The sequence below is a fragment of the Gossypium hirsutum genome, chromosome D11, assembly GCF_007990345.1.
Source record: "Gossypium hirsutum isolate 1008001.06 chromosome D11, Gossypium_hirsutum_v2.1, whole genome shotgun sequence".
NCBI lineage: Eukaryota > Viridiplantae > Streptophyta > Magnoliopsida > Malvales > Malvaceae > Gossypium > Gossypium hirsutum.
In genome coordinates this window covers 21906090-21933961 of record NC_053447.1, presented here as the reverse complement: position 1 = coordinate 21933961, position 27872 = coordinate 21906090, and the positions used below count along the sequence as shown (strand labels likewise).

Below are 27872 nucleotides of genomic sequence, written 5' to 3'. Positions count from 1 at the left end.
ATTCGTGGCGGCAAGGTGGGCACATGATCCAAAGCGCCAACCATGGGGTGATGCAATCTTCATGATAAATATGCTTGCACGGCATCTCCCTAGCTTTCCATTTGAGCTCGAAAGGTTCTTTACAAACGGCGTAGTGGGTTTCTGAACAAACTTGGACTTTTTCTATATGAATCGTCGGCATTGATTCAATTGCAGATTTCGAAGCGGGCAGGTTCTCAAGTTGACCCAGTCCGGTTCTTTCGATCTGGGAAAACTATCCCAGTAACCGGTCGAAACCCAGACCCATTAGAGATTCGGACATCGAAGTCGGTATGGGTCTTAAATCGGACCCAAATTCGTCGTCGTAGAAGAACCCAAAGCAGCTGTTGTTACTGTTGTTCCCATCGGCAGATCCGTTCTCGTAGTCGGTGGAGCCACGGAGGACGATAATCGGATTGATGTTTGACCGGTCAACGAAACCCTGACGATTTCGACAAGACAATCTTTCGTGTCCGATTTGAAGTTTTTTTTTTCAATTTCAGAAATCTTAATAAAATAACATTTATTTAACTTTTTCATGTCATTTTGTATGACACAAAGAAAAAGTTGGTGGACGAATGCCGTTTGGGCACATGGAACTTTAAATCAACTTAGCAAAATTTAGCAACCCATCCGGCATTAACAAGCCTAATATTTATTTAAAGATAATGTTAATACTTATATATATATACATATATATTCAGTTTAATTAATTCGTTGTATTGTTTGACGATTCAATTTGTTGAACCTCTATTTTCGTCCTCACTTATATTAATTTTAATTAATGAAATAATTTTTTCGATCTCGAGTAATCAAACAGTAAAGTTTAAAAATAAAATTCAACATCAATGTTTCAACCTTGAGAGGATAAATTTCAAACATTGTTTTTGTTAGACACTATAAAGGAAGAAGAAGAAAAAGTTAAAGAGATGGAAATAATATAAAAGGAAAAAAGAAAAATAAAAGAAATTTTTAAAAATTATTTTTTAAAGCTTACATGACCTGGTAGTTGCTGAATTTCTTTTAGTGAATATAACATTTTGGTGTAAAATTAATGACTGGAGAATAGTTTAAATACCACTTATGGTCCAAAATATATTTAGGTTTCAACTTGGGAAAATGGTATAATTTAGGTACTAATTTGTGAGTTAAGCCTTTTTAAAATTATAAAATGATGATATTTTATTCAATTAAATAAATAAAAATAATAATTATAATAATGCCGTGATTTCTTGTTACTTGAGTGATCTCTACTATAATAAGATTCTTAATTAAATTGGTGCTACCCTCCATCCAAATCTCAATTCAGTTGAGAAATTACCAATTGAATTATGAATTTCAAACCTTTTAACTTTATCATTTTAATCAAAATATCATTTAATTCTTGAATGAGTATTTAGTGCATTGACAATACAGTTTTTTAACTCTTCCACGTGTCTTATATTTTTATATATTTATTTTTTAATTTTTTTACTACAGTAATAATTATCTAACCTTATTCGTGGAAAATTTAAAATTTATTGACAATGTCCTAAATATTTTTCTTTAATTTTTATATAATTTTTAATAAATATATTATAACATAATTTTTTTCTTTAAATTAGTAACTCTTAAAATAAATATAAAATAAATAAAACGAAATCTATATTAATTTATTTATCATTACTTAAAAAAATTATTGCTTATTATTTATTAGGGTAAACTACACCATTAGTTGCTAAATTATGGGTAAATTTTTGTTTTGGACACTTAACTAAAAAAATTATAATTTTATCACTGAACTATTCAAAAACTTTCATTTAAATCACTGGGTTGTTAAAATCAATATTATATGGCTTTCTTTGTTCGCATTGCTTGCAACAATTGAATTCTCTCTTTCCCTTTCCCTTCTATAGTTCAGTTTGTTTTTATGAAACAACTTTGGACGTCACAAATCTGTGAACCAAAATTCAAACAGCTTTTTTCTTCGATCTTTGGCATTGACCATTAAATCGACTTGGATCTAAGCTACATTCTTCTAATTGTCGATGAGTACTGATCTACTGTACCAATCGTGAAATCATCTCTTGCAGCTCGCTAGCGAAACTTTTCTTTAGAAGAAAACTTAATAGCCTAATGACTTAAATAAAAACTTTTAAATAGTTCAGTGATTTAAATGAAAACTTTCGAATAATCTAATGACCAAATCGTAACTTTTTTTAGTTAAGCGATCAAAACGAAAATTTATTCATAACTTAGTGACCAATAGTATTGGTTTAGCATTAAGATAAAAATCAGTCAATGTGTATGAGAATGATATTGGGTGTAACTTTCCGGACCGTAACATGTGTTGGAAATGGAATGAGAACCGGTTTCCTTGAGTTCGGTGTCTAATATATATATATAAAATGACCAAGTGGATAAAGACAAGCAAGTTCTACAGTTTTGTGGATGACAAAAGATGCCTCTAATGTCTCTACGTTTTTAAATAATAATTGCGAAAAGGAATGATTTCTTAGTCAGTAAAACCAAGAAAGTCGGTAGTGTTCCATTATAGCTCACCTATGTCTATATGGCAACTTGACAACCCCTTTTTCCATCATTTGCTTTTTTTTAGGGCAAAGTCTAAACAACCTAACACAATAAATTCACTAAAGTCTATTATGAAACATTTGTAATAGCTTCATACTAGAGGTGCTCATGGCCGGGTAGCTCGGCCCGGCTCGACAGCCCGCCTGAAATATAAGAGGGTTTGGGTAAAAATATAGACTCGAAATATGGGCTTGGACAAAAAAATGAGGCCTGTTTAGAAAGCGTGCCGGGCCTCGGGCACCACTTTTTTGGTGTTTTATTAAAAAAATGGGCCGGGGCGGGCCGGGCTTGGGCTTAGGAATTTTTCCCGAGTCGGGCCTGAACAAAATCTCAAGCTCATATTTCGAGCTGGGCCAGGCCCGGACCTAGAATGCAGGCCGAAATTTTTTCTAAACCCGGCCCGGCCCATAAGCACCTCTACTCCGTACTAGTGGTAAAAGTGTAGATTGTGTATCTTAACGATTCATCCTATTTAATTATATATACAACTTTGAGTTAATTGTACTTTTAAGGAAAAAAATCTCTTTTGTCAATAGAAATATAAATTAATTATTATTAATCTAAATTTTTCTCACTTTTGAAGCATAAGAAAAAATTGATAAATATTGGGATCACTCGATTTCTCTAGTTTTTAGTGACTTTTATCTATTGAGTTTTTAATAGTTTTTCTGACTGGATTTCTATTGTATTTGTTGTTTAATTCAAAGATAAGGTCACTATCATGATAATATATAGTTACATAGAAATTCATCGTATCAAAAACCTATCCTTTTGTTGATACATGGTATCAACGGCTTTTCGCCTTATAAGAGTGAACGGTTCTAAATTTACAACAGTTATTTTATCTGTAACAACTACTACTCGCGAGGGTAACTTGTGGATGGTCTCAAGGTAAGGTCACTTTATAACCTACTTCTCAATTAAAGGGACTATTGTAATATCCCTACCTTAATTTGGACCTGGTTGGACCCTTCATTGGGTTACCCAGGGTCCACTAAGTGACATAATTGGGTAGGAACCATCACTCTCCTATAAATATCTAAAAATATCAACATTGTAAGGAGACTCCTCTCCTCTCCCAAAATCTTAGTACTCTAAGCATTCATTCTCTCCTACTTGAGTCCCTTTACTTTTTTGGCTTTCGGCCTTAGAATGGGTGAATCAACCTTCTTCGGCATCACCCCCTCTCATTCTTCTCCACTTCTGTTGATGGTTGAGAGTGTTGCATTTGTACTATAGAAATCACTGTCGATGTTGAGATCATGTAGCACGAATGCAACACTATATTTTAAAGGTCCCGAAAAGAGAGTTAATTTCTATTTCATAAAATGATAAGTTTTACTCCATTTTCGAGGGAAAATTAGCCAAATATGTCGATTTCAAATAAAAAAAATAGGGGAATAGGCCTTTTTTTAATTTAGGGAAATAGATTGATTTTGAGGGACATACTTGGCAAAAGCGCACCCTGCACAAAATTTTTTTAAAAATGAATCGTTGGATCCTCAACGATTAGAAAACCTGGACTATTGATTTTCTAACCATTGGACCAACTGTTAGAAACTAAAAAAAAAATTAAACACCCTAATGACTCCCAAACCTTAACACTATATAAATCCCTCCACTTATATTTCATTTTCTTTCAATTTCATCCATCTTTTCTTTCAATTTCAAACTCCTTTTCTCTTAATTTTCTATCTTAATCTCTCAATTTTCTCTCAAATTCTTCTTCTAAACTTTATATCCTGTTGGTTAGTAACTTCTTACTTTTCTTCAATTTTCATAATCTCAAATATTTCAAGTAAAATAAACTAATTTATTTTTTAATTTAATTTAATTTTGTTAGGTTTAACAATATTTTGTATGCTAAATAAATTGTTAATTTAGTGGTAATTTAATGATATTAATTTTTTAGTTTATTTCATTGTCTAAATTAATTAATCTTATTTAATTTGGAAAAAGTTACAAATTTTAAACATGTCAATGTGACCTGCACGCACTTGTGCACAAAAAAACAAATGATTTTATAAAACAAATTTAAAGTGCGATTCTAAATGCAAGCGAATAGTGCCAGTTGTGATATTTATAGTTCCAATGTAACATGAAGTGTAACATCCTCAAAACCCCCTTAATCGTAAATAATATAAGATAAAATCTTAGTGAAATAAGGTATAAGATCAAAAAAAATGAAAGTTGCAATATATCAAAAGAGAGTTAAATCAAGAAGCATGACATAATGTATTAAGGAAGGGACTAAATCATAAATATGTGAAAAGTTTTTTGGCTCAAGTGTAAATATTCAAAATTTAAGGGATCAAATTGTAAAAATGAGAAAGTTGAAATATCAAAAGTGAAAATAGTCCAATTTATTAAGATATGGAATTGGCATGCAGAGACCAAATTGAATAGGTGAAGAATTATGAGGGACTAAATCACAATTTTACCAAATTAAGTGATGATTTAAGGATGGAATTTTGAAAGATCACAAAGGGTAAAATGATCAATTAGCAAGAGGGAGAATTCTAGAATGTAATGATGGTGTTGATGATATTTTGGTGATTTTTTAATTAATTAGTTAAAAATTATTTTATTAATATTTTACTTAGATATTTATTATTTTATTTAGAAAATGGTAGTATAAAAAGAAAGGAAGGATGAAGAAAATTTATCATCCTTCCAACGTGAGTGAAAGGATGAGAAAAGAAGTTACAATTTAGTCATTTGTCATGAAAACCTACCTTTTTACCCAAAATTTTTGAAAATTTCCTTAGATATTAAAGAGAGAAGATGAAGTAGAGATTCTAGAGAATATGTTCATCAATTTAGAAGTAAGAAAATAGTAGATGAAAGTGGAGAAAATGAGAAGAAAAAGGAAGGAAAGTGGTGAAGATGAGAAATGCATGGAAATGAAGAAGAAATGAAGAAATTCTTGACAATGGAGGTAAGTTTCATACTAAACTTACTTGTATTTCAATAGATTGAGTTAAAGATGTTTTGAGTGAGATGTATGAAACATGTATTTAATCTAAATACTAGAAATAGAAAGTATTTGATGAAGAATAGAGACTTGAAACACTAAATTGGTAAGAGAGAATGTGATTTGTATGGTGAAAAGTACTAAGATTAAGAAATGAATATGTAATCTACACATAAATATAAGTGTCTAAATTGTATAGTAATCAAAAGTATGGCAATTATATGTGAATGAATGAAAGATAGAGCAAAGAACCATGGCAAATAAACTATTTTTTTCATTAAAACAGTTTGGATAGCAGCAGTGACTTAATATTGAAAATTCACCAAAAATTATAGAAATTTAGTTAGAGATTGAATTAAATATTTAATTAAATCTTATTGAGTCTAGTTTCATATGGAAGAAACGGTGAAAGAAATGGAATTTTATAGTTTTAGATATATTAATTTTCGTGAAACAAGGTCGGAGTGGATTCGGGTTCCCCTGTTCTAACTTTGGGAAATCATAAAAAATTGTAAAAATATTATTAGGGTTTTAAATTTATATGTTTAAATTATTAATGAATCTATTTTCAAGAAAAACAATTGGAAACATCATCCAAATCCCCTAATAAGAGATAATTAATTTTTAGTAAAGAAAGATCGAAGCTGTCAAACTGCAAAACAGAAACAAATTCGAAGAATTTATTGTACTTATTGGCTAATTCATAAATTCTGAAATTTTTATAGTAAAAAGATATTTGAGTCTAGTTTCAAAAACATCAAGCGAATCTTAATTTAGAAATTTTTTAGCTCAAGATATAAATAATTTAGTGACTATGACTTAAGTGGACAGCTTTGATATGAACGCATAAGTAAATAGTGGAATTATAGATAATGTTACATATAAGCATGTTATATACTAAAAGTTAAAGATTCTAACAAATATATACATAAAGGATGTGGAATAGAGAGGAGAATGAGGAAAAATACATATGAATATATATAGTAGATGAATTTAAAATGTTTCGAAATAGTTGTAAGTGATGGAATGATTAATACATGTGAGTATGTTTAAATGAATTGATAAAATAATAAGCGAATACTTGTTAATTGATGTGATATTGAATTCATTGTTAAAATTTTATGAAGAATTAAATTGATTGACACAATTTAGAAATAAATATGAAATATACATAAAGTGGGTAAACTACTTTTGAAAGTGCAAGTCTTCCAATGGTCTTATTTGTAAAAATTTAATATTTGTGTTAATTTTATATACTTTGTTATCTTTGATTGAATATCATGTTATTATGAGGACTTGATATTAGAAATAGATGTAAGTGGATGATATGTAAAATGAAGTGGCGGTTATGACATTTGAATATATATTCAAGTAATGATATAAATAAATAAATAAAAATAAAGCGTGGAACTTGTAGGAAAATGGAGACGACATCACGATGAAAAGATCGCCATGTCACGACATGGAAACCCCAACGTCGCGACTATAGTTCAAAATTTTTTTATGAACTACACAAGTTGACCTTTAATCAGTTGTGAATGTTTTAATGAGCTCCTTTAACTCATAATTAGTTATATTGTAAATTTAATTATTACTTAAATGAGTTAATGATCTATATTAATTAAATAATATGAGACATTGATCTGAAATTTTCAATAGTTGCTTTGGCAACGAATGTGACATCCTGATGCCTTGACTCAGCAACCGGGTCAGGTATTAGGGTGTTACACAAAGTATTCCAAGGGGTCAAACCCAAATGATTGCCAAGTGGGTAAAACATGTTTATCAAGTTAATTACAAGTTAAACAATTACTAATCTAATCGAGTAGGAAATTTTTAGTGCAAGTCCAAATAAAAATATTTATAAAATAAAATTAAACTATTAACTAAACTAACTAAGTTAAAGTTTCTTCCTAATGTTTTAGATAGTGTAAATGATTAAACGATGGCCGATTGATTAGTTGAGTGCTAATTAAACTAACGAACCTATACCGATTATATTGGTTGTCACTCTTAGTAGGAATCTCGTCTCGATCTCATCCTAGACTAAAAGATACCACCTAAGATTACCTCTCGATCTCACCTAGGCATATAGATTACCTCTCAGTCTCACTACTCGACACAATCATATTGAACTATCTAAGGATAAACTCTCCACTCGGTCTCATTTATCTAGGTTTTTTGCTAGAGGCATCAATTATAGCATATTAAGTATTTCGATATAATCGAACAACCAATTAATCAAGAACAGACATTAACTTAAGCTAACAAACAACCAATCAACCAACCATCTAACAAATTTAGCATATACTCAAACTAAAATTCCAAATAAGCATTTTATCAAACATATTGTAAGTATAAAATGAAAGCAAATGGTTTAAGAAAATACTCATTCAATTCATGAAGATCCATTGAAGCATATGAGTTTGTTCATCCTTGTTTACAAAATCTTTAACAATAAGGAAGAAAGAAAGCTGCCACACTAATATCCATTAAAGCATAAGAGTTTGTTCATCCTTGTTTACAAAATCTTTAACAATAAGGAAGAAAGAAAGCTATCACACTAAGATCTAACCTAAAAAGAAACAAAGAAAACCTAAACTAAAAATGAAAAGAAAAAGAGAAAGAAAACCTAAGGAAAGTTTTTTCAGCCAGTAAAAGCTAAAAACAAAGGCTTATAAAGTTGTGTTTATAGCCTACTAACATTTAACCTAACATTGATCATTTTTCCCTTAAGTAAAAAGAAGACATAACCTTGTTTGGATACAAAATTTCCCCTGTAACTTTTTTCACTTGTCAGGCTTAGGTATCGCGATACCCAGGTTTGAGTATCGCGATAACTACAACAGTCTTGAGATTGGGAATCTTGTGAGACACGGTATCGCAATACCCATGGTCTGGTATCGCGATACCAAATGTAGATGACCTTTATTCTCATCATTTCAGCATTTTCAAGGGTATCACGACTTACATGTTTCGATATCGTAATACCCCCTTTAGGTGATGTTTTCTTCACGTTTAGGCCACTGTCGACTCCCTACAACACTCAATCAACTTGCTAGGTTCCCTATGGCACGATTGGCCAATTTGGGTCTAAAAAATGGCTTAAAACTAATAAAAACAATTTATTAATGACAAAACTAAAAATAAAAAAATATATATATAAAAGACACATAAATTGTTTGATAATAAGCTCTTTAAGTATACTAGAGAGCCTAATTTGACGTATCAAACTACGACAGATCACAATGCTTCTAATTCATTTTGGATCACAAACACATATCCTGCATCCAATTACAAATGGTAAGAAAATTTTGTTATATTTTTTATTTTAATTAATATCATTATTAAGTTGTTTAATATTATTATATTTTTAAATTTTTTATATTTATATAATCAGGACAAATATCGAATTATTAAAACATATATACACAATGTAAGTGCAAAAGCACCATGTGTTATTAAACAGTACTTGAAAGAGGTAGGATTCTTACACATGTCTCGTATGCTCGACGGGACTAAATTGGAGCCTATATATTATTCAGTGCTTTGTTGGAGAGATGAAGACTCGAAACACACACATTCAATTTTCGCGTGATGAGTCTATGATTACACTCGAGGATGTGGCATTATAACTCGGTCTACTAATTGATGGGGATTGAGGCCAATTTGCTACCAACTATTAGGCAAAGTGCTAGATAGTTTAGTGGTAATTGTATAGATATGAAATGGTTAGAAGATAATTTCTCACATCTCGACAACTCTTCTAGTGCAGTTGAAAGATAATAATTCACTCGAGCATTCACACTGAGGTTGATTGGAGGTCTTTTAATGCCAAGTAAATCTCGAAATTTGGTACATTTAGCGTGGCTCTTACAACTAATCGACCTAAAAGAAGTTGGGAGACTTAGTTGAGGATCAACTATCTTAGATACATTGTACTGAAAGATGTGTCGGGCAACTGAAGCATAAAAACTTAAAATTGATGGATATATACTTCTTTTTCAGTCATCGACATGGTATCGCTTACCATTTTTACTTCCCCGAGTAAAATTCCCTTATCAATTCTCACTAGTAATAAGATAAGATTCATTGAATAATTTAGTTATCATATTATTATTTTTCATTATTATATTTTTGGAATAACATATTATTTGAATAGGTGGAACAATGATGCAAGTCATGTAGGTCTACCAACTGAGCTTAAAGATATTTGGTTATTGTTAGATCAACGACTAGAAATTGAGGATAGATTTTGAAATTTTCAATTACATAATAATTACATAAGGATTTAAAATTTAATATTAGTTGTAATAGCTCGTTTCTAGTGAAATCGGAACAGTGATTTTGGGACCACAAATCTAAAGTCAAAAAATTTATTTTATTATTATTTTATGGTCTACAGTATGATAGAAATACCGTATAAAAAATTTATTAAGAAATTTTATCGTTTACATGCTTAATTTGATAAAAGGGACTAAATTGCGTAAAGTGCAAAGGTTGTGTTCTAATAGCTAAAGGTATTAAATAACTATAGAATTTTAAATAGGAAGTCCTTATATTGTAATTAGCCATTAAGGTTGTTAGTGGGTAAGCACAGATTTGCCATTATTGAAATTTGAATGAATTATTAAGGTTAATTTTGGAAATTAGTGATTAAAGTTATAATTAATTAAATTAAATAAACTATTATCATCCATTATCAATCATCTTCCACCAAAAAGAAAAAAAAGAAAACCTAGCCATAGAAGCTTGAAATTTAGGCAAGCTTATTTTGCTCAATTAGGCATGCATTTTTGTCCTTTTTTTTATGATTTCTATGTTTCCAGGATCATTGTAGCTTAATCTAGCTAGCCCGGGGATTAATTTGTAAAATTGTTACAGTATTAGGGTTTTGCCATTAATGAACATGCTTGAATTTTGAAGTTTGATGATAGAAAATGAAAGGTTGTAGTTAGATAAACAACTTTTGTAAAGAGATTTTTGGTGAAATCATCAATTAGGGACTAAATTGAAAAAGGTGATAAATTTATGGTAAAATTTGTGAATTTTGTAAAATATATGGGTTGCTATAATATGTATAAAATCGGTTAGGCTTGAGTAAGGATTAAATTGCATGAATTTCATTTTTCGAGCCTAGGGACTAAATTACAAAAGCATTAAAAGTATAGGGAAAAATGGAAATTTTGCCAAAAAATTCCATGATGGATTAAATTAAATGAGAATTATATTGAAATGAGTTAAATTCGTTCGTATAGATCCTGTTAGACCTCGTACAGAGTTAGATCGAGGTAAAGAGAAAATATCAGATTAGTCGCCTCCATATCTACGTACACTCGTCGAGGTAAGTTCGTGTAATTAAATTGTGTAATTATATGCCTTGATTGAATTAGATGCATGCTATTTGCTTTATTATCATATATAGAGTACCGACCGCATATCCGATGACATACGGCGATTACCGAGTCCCGTTTGAACCATAGGAATTCGTAGGATACAAATGACATGTCGTTAGAGTTATTGATTTGGTTAAGGTTTTGCATGTGTTGTGGACACACTACAGCTCGTATGATCTTACTGATTTGCAACTCGTGAGAGCTTACTGATTCTCAGCTCGTATGAGCTTACCGATTCACAGCTCGTGAGAGCATATCGATTCATAGCTTGTATGAGCATACATGTATATGAATTGACGAATTACAGTTTAGTACACCTCGTGTGTACTACCCGCGTATCCAATGATATTCTAAATGGTTCAAAAGGCATAGTTTTGTTACAAGTTTATAAGAGTTCAATACGAACTAGTACAGGTATTTACATGAATTACATGGAAATGATTCATATATGATATATGGATACATGGTATAGATGTTACATGTATATGGATTTTGAATAGTAGTTGAATTACATGACTAACATGGTTGTTGAGGATATGTGTTTAGGCTTTTGGCCAAATTGGTTTGGATATGTTTTGTATGCTTACCTTAAATGTGATTAAATGGTAAGTTAATTACTTTGTTATACGAACTTACTAAGCTTAAATGCTTACTCCGTGTTATTTTTCGTGTTTTATAGTAATTCAGAAGCTCATTCGGGTTGGAAACTTGTCGGAGCTATTTCACACTATCCATCAGCTCTTTTGGTACTTTCAGTAAATTAATATCGATTATAATGGCATGTATAGGTTAATTTAGCCAATGTTGGCATATAAGTGTTTTGTTGAGACTAGCCATTTATATGGCTTGTGTTTGGTATATTTTGATGTGTATATATGTGGCATTATCATATTTGATGTGTGTTTGATATGGTAGAATGAAAGAAAGTAAAATGTGGTTTGAATATGCATATATGTATTTGGTCATTTAGGTAAGTTTGGATACTTGGTTGACATGTTTTTAAGTTGTCATTTGAGGTGCTTAAGGGCATATTGGTTGTATGTGGTGATATTTCATGTTTAAGACTTGATTTTGGCTTGTTTTGAATGCCTTGTTATGGCTTGTTGATGTGCAAAAATGTTGAGTTAGGTTGGTGTCAAATTGGGTGAGAAATGTAGTTTGGAAAATAGCCTATTTTCGTCTACACAGGCGTGTGTCTCAGTCGTGTGTGACACAAGGCCAGGTGACACAGTCGTGTGTCCCCTGTATCTTCTTAAGGGTGCATGTAACAACTCGATCTTTAGTGGTGTCAGAAACCGTGGTTCGAGACCACCAAATTCGACGAGTGAGCTCGTAAATTTTATTATTTAGTATTTACGAGTCAAATGTGATTTTAGAAAGATTTTTGAATTAGTGATTTGTGTTTTAGAAGGATTTATTATGTTAATTGGTTTTGAAAACGAGGTATCGAGGCCTCAGTTCTATAAACCGAGTCGTAATTATTTTTATAAATATTTATAGAGTGTCATTAAGTTAGTATTAAAGTTTCGTTAGAAAATTTTAACATTTTGATAGTTAATTAATTAAAAAGAACTAAATTGAAAAAGGTACAAAACTTGCTAATTAAAGAAATAGTGATTATATGGCTTAAATGATAAATGGGGAGGAGTTAAAGAGCAAAATAGCCCAAAGGGGATAGTTGAGGTGGCATAAACAGAAGAAAATCATGAAATTAGTGTGAACTAAGGGCAAAATGGTAAATTAGTTGAAATTAAAAATAAAACAAATGACCAAATTGAATTCTAGACAATTCTTCATCAATTTTCAGTTCTAAAGCGCCATAGGAGGACCTTTCCGCTGGTTTTTCATATTTTTATTTCAATTGAATCCACTTCTTGCTCTTTTCTTGAAATTTATATGTTTTTAAAACTTTTACAATTAGGTCCAACTATCTATTTCATTAGTTTTTGATTTTATTGGAAATTTTGAAAGTTACAATTGATGAATGCTGGATGTTTTTGATGAAATAACATGGATTTAGAGCTTTAATTTTGTCATATGATGATTTTGTAAAGTGAATTTGATAGATATTGATTTTAGGACTAAATTATGAAGAATTAAAGAATTAGGGTTTGCTATTAAATTTTTATGTATCAAGTGTTGTAAGATAGTCTAGAATACTTAGATAAATTGTCAATTGAAAAAAATTAGCTCATTTAATAGACTAACTAGTAATGGACTAAATTGTAAAAATTATAAAAGTTAGGGTAATTGTGTAATTTTGAAAATTGAGGGGTATTAAGTGTGAATTAAATCAAAAATGAAATATATATGCTAATGAATGGATAATTTTATATTTTAGATTAAGAGCCAGTAGACAATCGTGAAAAAGGGAAATTAGCAGAATAGTCCCTAAACTACTACAAATCTTACAAATTAACTCAAGTAAGTTCGTATGGTTAAACTTTAATGTTTATATATTAAATTGATGAATGGTATTATGTATTTATTTATATCTATTGATGAAATTAAAATATTGTTAAAATTATGAATTTTGAATTGAATACTCAAAACAAGTGGAACGCGGGATTGAGTACAATCATTCTATGGCGAAAGATAGCAAAGGAAGAATTGATGGCATATTACCAAAGTAGACCGAATTTCAATATTTGTTGCGAACTTTTGTGTTTACTTTCCGTTTAGCTCTCACGAGCTTCTGTTTAACTCATATGAGTTTCCGTTTAACCCTAATGGGTTTTCGTTCAGCTCCTTTGAGCTTTTGTTTAACCCCTATGGGTTTCCGTTCAGCTCTTATGTGCTTCTGTTCAACCCTTACGGGTTTTTGTTTAGTACTTATGTGCTTCTTTTAGTCTTCGGGCTTTTGAAAACGATGTATTCATATCTGTAAGCCGTTCTCCAATCCGGTAAGATTTGGTAAATGACTTATGTGATTGAAATTGAAAGATTTATCGTTTATTATTGATATTGATTTGAAAGAAGTGTGTTCATCGATTTATGTTGTGTATGACAGGGAGAGTGCATGATTAATTTACAATTCAATTTGTTATATTAAGTTTGGTAAGATTTATATTTAACCTATCAAACTTACTAAGCTTCATAAAGCTTACTTGTGTTGTTTAATGTTCTTATAAATTAACATGAGGTCGGGAGATCGGATCAACACATCAAGCCACACTATCCAACTTAATCTGGTAGCTTTTGCAATGTATACTTTGGTTTATATGGCATGTATAGGGTTGATTTGGAAATGAAATAATTTGAGATATGGTTGGGAGTGATATATGCTTGTATGTATGTAATTAATAGTAGATTTTGATGAATAAATGAGATAGATTAAATAGGTAAGTTTAAGTATTTGAGTATTTGTGAAGTTATGTCATGCTTAAAACATGATTTTGGCTTGTGTTGATTGCTTGTTTGAGATGTATTGATGTATTAAAATGTTGTGTATAGGTTGACGTCAAAATGGGTGAGAAAAGTGGCCTTGAAATGGCCTATTTTCGTCCACACGGGCACAGACACGGGCGTGTGTCTCAGCCGTGTGTGACACACGGCCTAACACATGGACGTTTGTTTCGGCTATGTATCCCCTGCATCTTTAAAATTGAGAAACAGAATGCCCAGGTTTTTGCACACAGCCTAGTACACAGGCGCATGGCTTGGCCGTGTGACCCAAGTCAAAGAGTTACACGGGCTCGGGCACAACCGTATGGCTCACATCAAATGCCCACATGGCCTAAGACATGGGCATGTGTCTTGGCTGTGTGAGCCACACAGCCTGGTCACACGGGCGTGTGTCCCTTGCACCCAAGGAAAACTTTAAATTTTTGGGAAAAAATTTTTGAGTTTCTGATTTAGTCCCGATTTACTTTTAATGCGTATTTTGAGCCTCGAGAACTCATACAAGGGACAATATGAGTATTTTATGATTGGTTCTTGATATGTATATTAAATGTTATGAAATGTTCATATTTAATCCGTAAAGTTTGGTAATGCTCTGTAACCCTGTTCTGGTGACGGATAAGGGTTAGGGTGTTATAGTGCAAGTCAGTATGCTCACACAGCCTAACGCACGGGCATGTGGCTTGGCCATGTGACCCAAGTTAAGGAGTTACACGGGAACGGACACGAACACGACCATGTGTCCCTATTTCGAATGTCTACACAGCCTAAGACACGGGCGTGTCTCTTGGTCGTGTGAGTCACACGACCGTGTGACCTCTGCAGCTTTGAAAATTTTAACATTTTCAAAAAAATTCTTTAAGTATCCGATTTAGTCCCGACTTATTTCTAATGCATATGTTGGGTGTAGAGGGCTCGTATAAGGGACAATATGTTTGATTTCGATTGGTTCCTGACATGAATATTATATCATATAAAATGTTTGAAATGTCTGTTTATTTAATTTGTAAACTCCAGTAATGCTCTGTAACCTTGTTCTAGCGATGGATTCGGGTTAGAGGTGTTACATTAGGTACGTAATGAAATTTTTAATTTCGTACTGTAGTTTAAATAGATGTCATACTCTAATTCGAGAATTAAAGTATTCATCTCATCTGAATTTTTGATGAATCGTAATATTTGGAATGTCAAAATGCCATTGATAGTTTTTACAATAGTTGAGATGCATGAATCTGATCGAGTGATGTGCTAATTTGGCTTTATGAAAAATATTCTGCCCTCACCTCGAAACCTCGATGAACTTCACAAGATTGACTTGCAGAGGAGAACTGATGAAGATTGGCCTAAATTCCATGTCAAGTATAGTAACTTGTGGAAACATAGGTATGATTTTTTACCTATACGCGAACAAATTGTTAGATCGGATTTGGTGACGTCTTCAGATTACATGACATGGTTTAGACTTAATGGTAAGCCATATTTATTGTCAAAAGAGGAAAGAAGTAGAAAAATTCATCGTAGAAGGCCAACACGACCCCATATGAGGCCGCAATCGAGAGTACATACATCGAGTTCATCATCATCAGCTCCAACCTCGAATCATATATCGATGGGTGCACCTCTCGGTCAATATGGTTCATATTTTTATGGTGCATTTACTAATTGATGCCATCAGATGTGAGAACGTCTAGACTGGAAATACTATAGCAAAAAGATATAAAATTAAGCAGTAGTATCCACAAGTATACAAGTAAAACTGTAATATGGTAAAGTGTTGCAACGAAAAACTCCGGGAAATATTTTGAGGATCGTGCCCAAGGGATTGCGGATTGGAGAATTTTATTATTAAATTAATTATAGAAAATAATTACTAATATAACTGAGTCACGAATTAGTAGTCTTGGTGCAAAATTAGAATATTAATTAAACTAATTAAATTAAGTAACCTAATGGAATTTACTATTCTTAATGTCAACGATGCGAGTTTCCGGCTTATGATCAATTAAATCCTTAATTATCAATTAAATTTCTAAATACCCTCAACTGAGTTATTTACCACTCTTAGATAGGAATACCCTTTCAGTCTCATCTTCTCTAAGGAATACCTCCTAAGTCACCCCCTTTCATTCTCCTTCTAGGCAAACGGATACCCTTTCGGTCTCACCGCTTGACACAAGTTTTACTCGACAAGATACCCTCTCGGTCTCACCTATCTCGACAGAATATCTATATTTTAAGCTTAAAATTTTTCTCCAGCTTGAAGTCGATACTTTCCTTCTAATTCTTAACAGAAACTCGTTCAATTTGATGCTTCGGTTGAAAGGTAGTTCTGTAGATTGGGTTGATATAAAAATGGCCTCTATTTTGGTGTCACAAATTTGATTGTCATAATAAATAACGACTTTAATTCGTTTGCTCATCTTCACCAAAAAAATTTGGTTCACATGTTTAATATAAAATTAAAACAAAAATATTATACAGAAAAATAAATACTCATTAACCAAATTTAAATAATGACACCAAATTTACTTACTTAAACTAATTTACTTGTTGGATTGATTTTCCAACTTCAGGTTTTTAACGTCATCAATCTTCTCCTCAACATGCAAATCTTCTGCTCAAAATTTAACTATGAAAATCTCCCCGTATCAATATTCATTTTATAGGAAATTTTACCATCAAATATAAAACATTTTTCAAAATGTTGAAAAAGATCGAACATGACTTGCAAATAAAAAAAATGCTTCTAACAAGAACCATTTTTCTAAAATTTGTTTTCTGTCCTAAGATTCGTATTCTTGTAATAAAATTATTAAACTTTTCTCGATTTCTCAAATTTCAATCCAACTGCTAATTATTCTTTTATTTTTCTTTCAAGTTTTAATCCCATGATTATTTTATTTCGAAGTAGTATTTTTTGCTAATGTGACAGGAGAGAGAAGAAAACGTGTCCTATGTGGCCTACTTTCTTAATTATTTTTTAAAATTTGGATATATGTCTAATTTCCCCCTTTTTATCACTTATATGAAATTTCCATCTTTCTTCAGTTTTTTGTAGTTTTTATGGCATTTGTTTATATGGGAAACTAGCTTTGTAATTGTATTTTTCAGTTTTTTTATATAAATAACCTAAAAATATTAATTACTTATGAAAATGACCTGGATGAAAAATTATTTAAGCAAATGACTTGTTTGCTACAGTGACAATCAATGTCGCCTGACCAACGGATGACACCACTCACTTTTCTGGCTTAATCATTACCCAATAATCATTTTTTTAAAATTTGGTGCCACCACTATGTCAAGTGACACTCGTATGTATTTTTCAAAATATTCGTGAAAAGTACGAGTATTCATGGTGGAAAAAAAAGGAAAATATATTTTAAATGGGTGTCGCCGATTTGTCAAATGTCACTGGTCAAATTTTATTTGAAAAAAATTCATGTCAGCGATAAAAAATTTTTTTGGTGTTGTCGTCATGTCAGGCAACACCGATAGTTGTCAAGGAAAAAATTTTTAATAGGTGCCACCGGTCTGTCAGGCGGCATCTCTAATTTTCTTTTTAAATATTTGTGTCGCCACATTTTTAGGCGGCACCACCCACTATATATACCCCCATTCCAGTGCAAAATCTTTATATGGTGAAGTATTTGATTTTTTTAAATTTTTTTTGTTGAAGTGAATAAAAAAAGGAAGAAAGATTTGTGGTTAGTAGTAATGGAAAAAAAACTAGTTTTCAATAAAAGGTGAGAAAATAGAAAAAAAAATTATTTTTTTTGTTCGGTGTTCAAAATTGGTGTTTATGTTGGTGTTTTAGGAAGAAATTGTGATAGTTTTAAAATATATTTGAGTTCACAGTGATACGATGGTGTTCGTAGACCTACACATTTCATTTGTTGTGTGGGAAGTATACCATCACCCTGGCAGACCTGGCATTACAACTCAGGCTCCCAGTTGATGGTGGTTATGCGACCACAAGTTCAAGTATAACTCGGGGCCCCAATTGATAGTGGTTTTGCGATCACGAGTTCAAGTTCCATGCCACCAAAAGAAGATAGTTTGAGATCATAATCATAGGGAAAAACAAAAGGAATTTCTAGTATAATTAACTTATTATTTTTCTTCATCTTCACCAAAGTAGTATCCTTAATCTCATTGTCCATAACCTGTGACAAATTTGGGAAAAGTGACTGTGACGGTGGAGAAAAGCTGAAACGTGACTTGGGGCGGCAGTGATTGCTGTGATTAAAGAGCTCATTAATAACTATAATTGTTGTCGTCCTGACTCGTGTTTCAGCTTTTTCTCTATCATCATAGTCACTCCCTCACTAAAAGTCCTCTTGCCCCCAACTCTGTTACAGGTTTCGGACAATGATGTTAGTGATACTACTTTGATAGAGATGGAGAAAAAGAATAAGTTGTTCCTACTAGAAAGTCCATTTCTCCCCTATGATTATGATCTCAAACTTATGGATGGGGTTTATAAAGTATCCTTTTCTAGTGGCATGAAACTTGAACCCATTACCGCATCACCACTATCAATTGGGGGCCAAGTTATACTTGACTCCGTGATCGCATAACCATCGCCAACTGGTAGCCCTAGTTATACTTGAACCCGTGGTCGTATAACCACCGTCAACTGAGGACTCGAGTTGCAATGCCACGTATTCCAGAGTGATGGTACACTCTCCACACGACAAATAAAATATGTGGGTCTCCGAGCATCATCGCATCACCGTGAACTCAAACATAAGTTAAAACTATCACAATTTCTTCCTAAAACACCAACACAAATAAATCTTTTTCCCCAAATTTTCAGCACCAAACATAAAAAAACTTTTGGAATGAATAAAACACGTCCTATTGGAAGAGTTTTCGGCTAAGGTGGCAATAGAGAGGCTGAAAGCGCATCCTACAAGGCTAGAGAGAAGATGGAATAGGGTAGAGTGAGAAAAAATTGAAAAAAACACTAAGAAAAAAAAAGAAAAACATAGAGAGCCCATGACTATCGCTATGTCATGTGATTGTTTCAATTACAGTTAGTATCATTATCATACAAGTTAAAATGATAGTGCGGATCATATCTCGATTCATTGTTTATGTAACTAGAATTACGATAAATATAAAAAAAACTTTCCAGTTCACTTAAAAAAGAATGATCATTGTTAAGCTCAAAAAATTTATTTTCACTATCAAAATATATGGAATAACAATCCTGACCATCTAGTGAAATTTTTTATTTTCACTATCATCACTATTGTCAAGTTAAAAACTTTTTTCACAATCATTACTATCAAGTTGAAATTGTTTTAATAGGTGAAAAAAATAATTTAATAGGTGAAAAATATTTTAACGGGTATTCACGATTGGAAAATTCAGTTTAAGAAAAAAGCTAAAAGAGGGTAAAAAAGAAAATTGGGAAAAAAAAGCAACCGAAAAAAAGAATCTAAACAAAATTAAATCCGTTTTTTTTAGAATTTTTTTCCGGCTCCACTTTATAAAGGGAGAGTTTGGTCCCCTACCCATCAACCACAACCAAATTTAGAAAAATAAAATAAAACATCACGTTTTATTTTTTATTTGTTGTTTTCGAGGAAGCTTATTTGTGTTGGAGTTTCAAGAAAAAAAAAGTGTAATAATTGTAATTTATGGTTTCTTTTGTTATAATATTTTTTTTTATAAAATATACATATTTATATTTTAGATTATTTTTAATTTTTAGAAATAACTTTTAAGATTATATTTTTTTTAAAATTTAGATTTGTGTTTAAGGTATATGGATAGATTAAGACAATTTTAGTGTATGTTTATTTTTTTATTTTTTAATAATAATTTCAATATTATAATATTCACATATAATTTTTAGATGGAGTTTAAGATAATAAAAATAATTAAATAATTATGAAATTGGGATGGGGAAATTTTTAATTACGGGAATGAGTTATTTGTTATAGTACATTTGTGTTTATATTTATATATTTTTAATAAAAATACTTAAATTTTAGTTGAAAATATACGAGTTATGGTAAATGATTTTAAATGTTTTTTTTTGTTTAGTCGGTGATTTTTTTTTTGCATTGATACCGAAATATGTTTTTTGATTAGAGCAACCGACCACATAGCAATGATGATTAATGTGTCAGTAAAAATATTTATTATTTGTTATTCACGAGTATATTTATAAAGTTGCATGTGGTTTTTTTATTGGAATCATTTAACTAATGCGGTAATTTAATATGGATAAGGTGAGTACCGCGTGTCGAGGACTCGTGTCCATGATCCTAGCTACCGGGTGGATGAACGTATTATGCTATACTTGGATGTAGCTAGATTTGGAACAACGACATTGATCCGGATGTTTGAGTTAAGGTGGTGTCCGATCCATACATTTCATTTGTCGTGTGAGGAGTGCACCATCACCTTGAAAGACGTGACAATGCAACTTGGGCTCCCAATTGACGATGATGTTGTCATGAGTTCAAATAAAGTGTTCGAACCTGTAGCACTTTACTACCACCTCCTTGGGCACTCGCCTGGTAATGGTGAAGCTAGATTTAATAACTTTGTAGTTCACTGACACCTTCATGCTATACTGTTTGATGACAAATACGCAGTCCTCCTTATTCGCGAATTGTTGGCCTACGAACAACTTTTTCGATTCAAAATTTGCCACCAATTGGTAAGAAAGTATTATATCTGGGTACTCAGGGAACTCGAATTCATGTGCCCCATTAGGATATACGTTCAACATGTGGGCCCCAAGGTCATTGTGTATGACAATGTCACGACTCAAGTTCCCAACTGAAGGGGTGTGTACATTTTCACCCTCGTCCGTGCCTTCATCGTCTATAACATCTAAGACTTCATCCAGATCGGGGTATTTAAAATCTTTACCCTCTTGATATGGTAGCACCACTAATTTTTTTTATCACTGACATGAATTTAAAAAAAAAAGATTGACTTGTGCTGCCTGATAGACCGATAACACCAATTAAAAAAATATTTTTTTTCTTGTTTTTCCCACCATGAATATCCGTATTTTTCACGAGTATTTCAAAAAATACATATAAGTGTCGCCTAACACAGTGACAGTACTAAAAATTCTGTAAAAAAAACTGGATTAGGCTGGAAAAGTGGGTAGTATGTCATCGGACGGCACCGATTATCAAAATAGCAAACAAGTCATTTTCTTAAATAAATTTTTTATTTTTAGGTTATTTATATAGAAAAACTAAAATGAGAAGGATTTTGAGGAGAGAAATGAAAAGCGCCAGGTTTGGGGATCCTCAATTAAACGCACCCCACAGATCTTAACTTTTTTTAATTGTTTTGATTTCACAAACAGACTGCCATGTTTTCTCAAACAACAATAATAATAGAATTTAAGTGTGCAAATTCAAATCTTACTTGATCATAATGCAAGCTGTAGGGGTTTTGGGTCTTTTATCATTTTATTTTGACTTCCTTCATGCTTTATTGCCATCTACTATTTTATCTTTGAATTTTGTTCATATTATTTGCCTCTACTTTTCTATTGATTTGGTACATCATTGTAATTATTTGCACGAAAATTCACTCAAAATTTGAATTTATAATTTATTTAATCTATAATAAACGTATTCCAGTACTAGCATTACTTAACTCCCAAGCGAGGAGAAAAGGACAAATGATTTTGACTCGGAGGGTCCTGCGATGGCCTATAAAACAGAGTCCGTCTTTATCCGTGAACACTTGCTTCTCCTCTGGAATAGCTTTTGATTCCATAAAAATGGCTGCCATGTTTTCTTCTTCCGAAATTTCTAAAACAGCATCTTCCTTACTCTCTGCTTATGCCTCCTTTGCAGGGTCCATGATGCTGGTCCGGTCCATGGCCAATGAACTTATTCCCCACCAGCTCAGATCTTACCTTTACTCTGCATTTCGCTACTTCTTCACTCCTCTCTCCCCCGACCTCACCCTCGCCATCGACGAGCGGTGTGGGATGAGCAAGAACCAGGTTTACGAAGCAGCCGAGGTCTACCTCAGCACCAGGATCAGCCCCAAAACGGAGCGCCTCAAGCTCAGCAAAACCAGGAAACAGAAGCATTTCACCATCGGCCTCGAGAAGGGGGAATTGATCGTCGATGGTTTCGAAGATGTTCGATTGACGTGGAGGTTTGTTTGTACGGAAGGCCAGAAACCTCACGGTGGGGAGAAGAAACACTTCGAGCTTAGCTTCAACAAGAAACACAAAGACAAAGTTCTGGATTTTTACTTGCCCTACGTTTTGCACAAAGCCGAGGAGATAAAGAAGCAAGACAAGGTGATAAAGCTTTATAGCCGTCAATGTCCATTCAGCTGTGAAGATGACAACGAAAGAAGGGGGGGTTCTTGGGGTTCCATAATTCTGGAACACCCTGCTACTTTTGATACATTGGCTATGGACCCAGCTCTGAAAAAGATGATCATCGATGATTTGGAGATGTTCCTTAGGAGGAAAGCGTATTATAACAAAGTGGGGAAGGCTTGGAAAAGAGGGTACTTGCTATATGGTCCTCCTGGAACTGGTAAATCCAGTTTGGTTGCCGCCATGGCTAATTATCTCAAATTTGATATATATGATTTGGGGCTCACCAGTGTACGCTCTGATGCTGAGTTAAGGCGGACACTGCTATCCACTACCAATCGCTCTATACTGTTGATTGAAGACATAGATTGCAGTTCTGAGGTTCTTGAACGACAAATGAGAAACAAAACAAAAAGCTACCAGATAGAACTGGGGTAAGTACTAAGTACTAATTACTTTTTTTTAATGCAATTTAGACATTCTGTTTGTGGACTAAAGTGTTAAATATCCTTGATTTTAACAATTGCTACTTGCAGCAGTTGACACTATCTGGTATATTGAACTGCATCGATGGCCTGTGGTCAAGCTGTGGGGATGAGAGAATCATTGTGTTTACAACCAACTATAAGGATCGGATAGACCCTGCTCTGTTACGGCCTGGTCGAATGGACTTGCACATCAACATGTCCTATTGCACCACGGATGGATTCAGGCTTTTAGCTTCTAATTATCTAGGAATCAGCAGCAAACACAACCCTTCCTTCGCAGAAATAGATAGCTTGCTAAATAGTACAGAGGCGACCCCAGCAGAGGTAGCTGAGGAATTGATGAAGAGTGATGATCCTAATATTGCTCTTCAAGGTCTTGTTAACTTCCTCAAACGCAAGAGAGATGAAGCCGATAATGAAACCGAGAACAAAGCAACAGGTTGTGGTGAAGTTGGCTCCTCCGTCAGAAGATTGAATGCGATAGTATCAAGAGTTAAGAGATTGAAAACCAATGTTGATCAAAGGAAAATTATGATGAGGAAAAGAAAATAGCATGAAGAGAAAAAAATGTGATTTCTTTTTTCATTTTTGTAGGAACCTTCTTGTTAATAAAATCATCTCTGCAACTCTATTGAAGATTTAATCCTATTTTTACGAACTTTAGACAAGTGAAGAAGGAAAATTTATTAGTTAAATGGTTATGTTTTTTATCCTTCTTATATCTGTCAAACTCTGTTCTGAATGAAATCTCCACGAATTGTTTTGTCCTGGTAAAGATTGTAGGTCCACACAGGTTCAATTATAATAACTACTTGATTATAATATCATAAAATTTCAACTATTACAGCTACAACTTTACTCTTTTTGATAAACAATAATTTTCAGGTATAAAAAGTTGAATAAAAAAGGACAAAAATCCTCAACCTTTATTTTATGTGGTCCTCCGACAATTTATTGACACATGTATTAAATTGTTTTCATCTCTTTAGAAGAACAGAAGAAATGCTGAAATCTACCTCCTTTCTTGGGTTTATCATGTGCCCCATGTCCATGGTCGACAGGTAGTACTTTCGTGGTTTCACGATTTGAGGAGGCATGAGCTCATTGGGCCAAGCTTGGTGAGCCGAAGTTAATAGTTGCCACTTGCCACCACCACCATGCCATGGATCTGCTTCCCATACAAACCAGATGGGAATTTATATCTAATTGCACTAGGCACTGGTGTCCCGGTGTCCTAATATCAAGTGTTCCGGGATTTGAAACTGATCAATTTGATGAAAAGGAGGAAGCCCAAATGGCTGTTTCTTTTCGACAGATTCTTCATCTTCATCAGTAGTGGAACTTTGATGGTCGTCACACTGCTTATTTACTTAACAAGATAAAGTTGGTCGATACTGGGTTTATGGGATTTGCTCGTTTCCATGTTTGTAGCCGTCTAGATGTTTATCAGGGACCAAAATATAAAGATTTAAGAAAAGCTTGGAATTCCATTAGTTCAGATTTTCCTGGTTATTTGTAGAGGAAAATGAAATTACCTTACAATGTCGAATTATTACGTGCGTCAAGATCGGAGGAACAGATAAATGGACAACAATTTTTGTTCATTGTTATCACACCGGCAATTATAGTGATAAATTTTAAAGTAAAAAAGTGAAAATCAATATGATTTAGTTATTTTATTCCAAATTTAAACATGAATTAATGTAATCTTCATGTACTTTTTTTCATTAAATTTATTTTAATTTTAAAATTTTAAAATATAAAAATTAAATGATGTGATATTTTAAATGTGTCAATTATTATTCAATTATTTAATTTAAAATTTTAAATAATAATATGATAAATCATAATATAGTAAAATTTGTAAGTTATATTCTAAAAATATCCAAATAAAAATTAAAATAGATTTAATTCTCGAATTCAACTATAAAATGAATAAAAATATAAATACTAAAATAAAACTAGCGGTAAAAATTTATATTATCGCATCACAATATAAAGGAGGGAAGATATAAGGCATGATGATTTATTTGGTCCTCCAATTTTATGAAAAAATTTATTTTAGTTTTTATTTAATTTTTCTTTTATTTATATTTTTGAATTTGTATTTTTTATCAAATCACCTCAAAATGGATGAAAAAGTTTACGTTTGTTAACTTTATTGACATAACATACACATGAATGCCACATGGATGACATGTTAGCACTTTTTTTTATATATTTTTATACTTTTTTAATAATTGAAATGATTTTTTATTTGTAAAAATAATTTTTTGAATTTTTAAAATTTTAAAAATAAAGTAAATGCGGATGTCTCATCCATATGTATGCCGCGTCGGTAAAATTAGAAAACGTTAACTTTTTCATATATTTTGGGGTGATTTGATAAAAAAAATAAGTTTAAGAATTAAAAAAAGGCAAAAAACTAATTAGAGGGTTAAAATAACTTTTTTATAAAGTTGGAGGGCCAAATAAATGATTATGCCAAGATTTAAGCCTAATTCTCTAATTTTGAGCTATTAGCCCACAGTAGCTTCACCGTTCAAACTGCTGCGCTTCCATCTGGGGCCATTTTCAAGATCCTAATTTCCCTTTTCTTTTTATTCTTCAGTCTTCACCAAAACATTCAGCAGGTAAGATTCTACCCTTCTCCCTCCATCTGCTTGTTTCATTATTATATCCGCTAAAGCCTCGTTTTTTCTTTTAATCTTTCAGTGGTAGAGAAATGGATCCGAATTCAGTTAAATCCACTTTGGTCTAATTTAGCATTTGAGAATGTGATGGCAGCCGCTGCTCGTGACTATAAAAAGGTTTTTCTTTTTCCCATATTTTCTCTCCAATTTGTTAGAGAATTGAAGAGAATAATAACCTGTGCTTCGACTTGTAGTTAGTACAAAGATATGTAATTGAATTCATGGTTGTTGAAGGTCTATTTTCTTTTATATCTTATAACTGTAAGATTCTATTTTGGATTAAAAAGAAAAGGTGGTTTTGAAGGATTGGTTGAGAACTGTGAATTGATGGTTTTCATTGTTTTGATGAAATGGGGTGATGATTGTCCAAGTCAGCTGGTAAAATAGTCATGCCAAGTGGTATGTGTTTAATGTGTCAATGTGATGATCGTGCAGGAGATGCTTGCCAAGAGAAGGCACAGTCATCGACTTCAGTCAACCAAGAGGTTGACTTGATGAGCTAATGGATGTAAGTATTGTGAAGATTTCTGTATTCTATGGTGGAACGCCTTTGTTCCATTCTATGTTAGTTGCCGTTTACGTAGATCATGTGCTATTCTTGTATGCAGCATCCTGAGCTGGAAAAACTGCATGCTGACAGGATTACAGCTCTGAAGGTTTGAAATTTAATAGTAACTATTTGCTCTATATGATGCAATATGGCATATGCATCTGGAGATGGGCAGTCTGAACTTGGTAATCACACTAGGATTTGTTTGAATAGAAAGAAGCCGAGAAGCGAGAAGCACTAAAGAGGCAAGGGCATGGAGAGTACAGGGAGATTAGTGAAGGAGATTTCTTGGGTGAAGTCACTGGAAGCGAGAAAGTGGTTTGTCACTTCTATCATAAGGAGTTCTATCGATGCAAGTGAGGTCTTTACTCTTCTCTCTTTAAGACATGCATGCTTATGTAGATGTGAAGTAACATACATGCTCAATCATATATTGGGTAATAACTAATTTTTATATATATGGGGACAATCCAGGATAATGGATAAGCATTTGAAAGCCCTTGCTTCAAAGCATCTGGATACGAAGTTCATCAAGCTGGATGCTGAGGTGAGCATTGACAAGCCTTTTCTGTTTCTAAATCTTGAGAGGGATTCTTTATATTTCATTTCAGTTTTCTTTATTGCCAACTTAAAATTCTGATTTTATTTTCCCCTTTGTGGCAGAATGCGCTTTCTTTGTTACCAAACTTGCAGTCAAAACTTTGCCTTGTGTTTTAATTTCATTAAAGTTAGAAAACAACAATTTCCCTTTCATCATAAGCATCTAACTTAAAGAGTTGCAATTTTTGGGCAGAAAAGGGGTTGCAGTAGATAGGTGGTCGGTTTCAAGATCTTGAGGAAAGATGATTTTTATTAGGACACTTGAGGTTGTACTGATAAAGAAGGTAATGATTCTTATTGAAGTTGCACTTTATATATCATGTAGCAGCTTCTTAAACCACATATCATTTCACAGGTATAGTTAGTGAGAAGAAAAATGATGAAGATGACGAAGGCGATGTTTACGATGAGAGTAAGCGCAAGACAGTGAGATTTTCTTTGAATATGACTGCGATTCTGACTAAAGAAATGGCAACCCAGATTAAATATGACATGTAAGCAAGCGCACTGTAAGTTTACAAATCTTGAGTAGCGCTGAAACTCGTCTTTCATGCATGTTTTGTGAGTTTGAAGTTCGAATCAATTATAAAAGATATGGAAGCTTGAGGGACGGACTATTCACTATATGATACTCCTTAAGCATTATCTTCACTTTATCATCAAATGGTTATTAATGTATGGTTGTAGTATTTGCCTGTTATAATTCAAGGTCATATGAAGTGTTTCATGTATACAATATTACAGTAATTAGCAGCTAGTTTTAGCATTCATTTGTGATGATTTTGCCTGCGAGGCATTCAATTAAATAAGCTACATGAATCGATTAATCTTAGTACTTGTACAAGTTTTAAGGA

The 27872-nt window shown here is 32.5% G+C and overlaps 2 pseudogenes; both read left to right on the top strand.

The window, feature by feature from the left end:
* The first annotated feature begins 21944 nt into the window (after nt 1–21944).
* On the top strand, nt 21945–23880 carry LOC121223821 (AAA-ATPase At2g18193-like; annotated as a pseudogene).
* Nucleotides 23881–26278: 2398 nt separating this feature from the next.
* On the top strand, nt 26279–27245 carry LOC121223159 (thioredoxin domain-containing protein PLP3B-like; annotated as a pseudogene).
* The last annotated feature ends 627 nt before the right edge of the window (nt 27246–27872 follow it).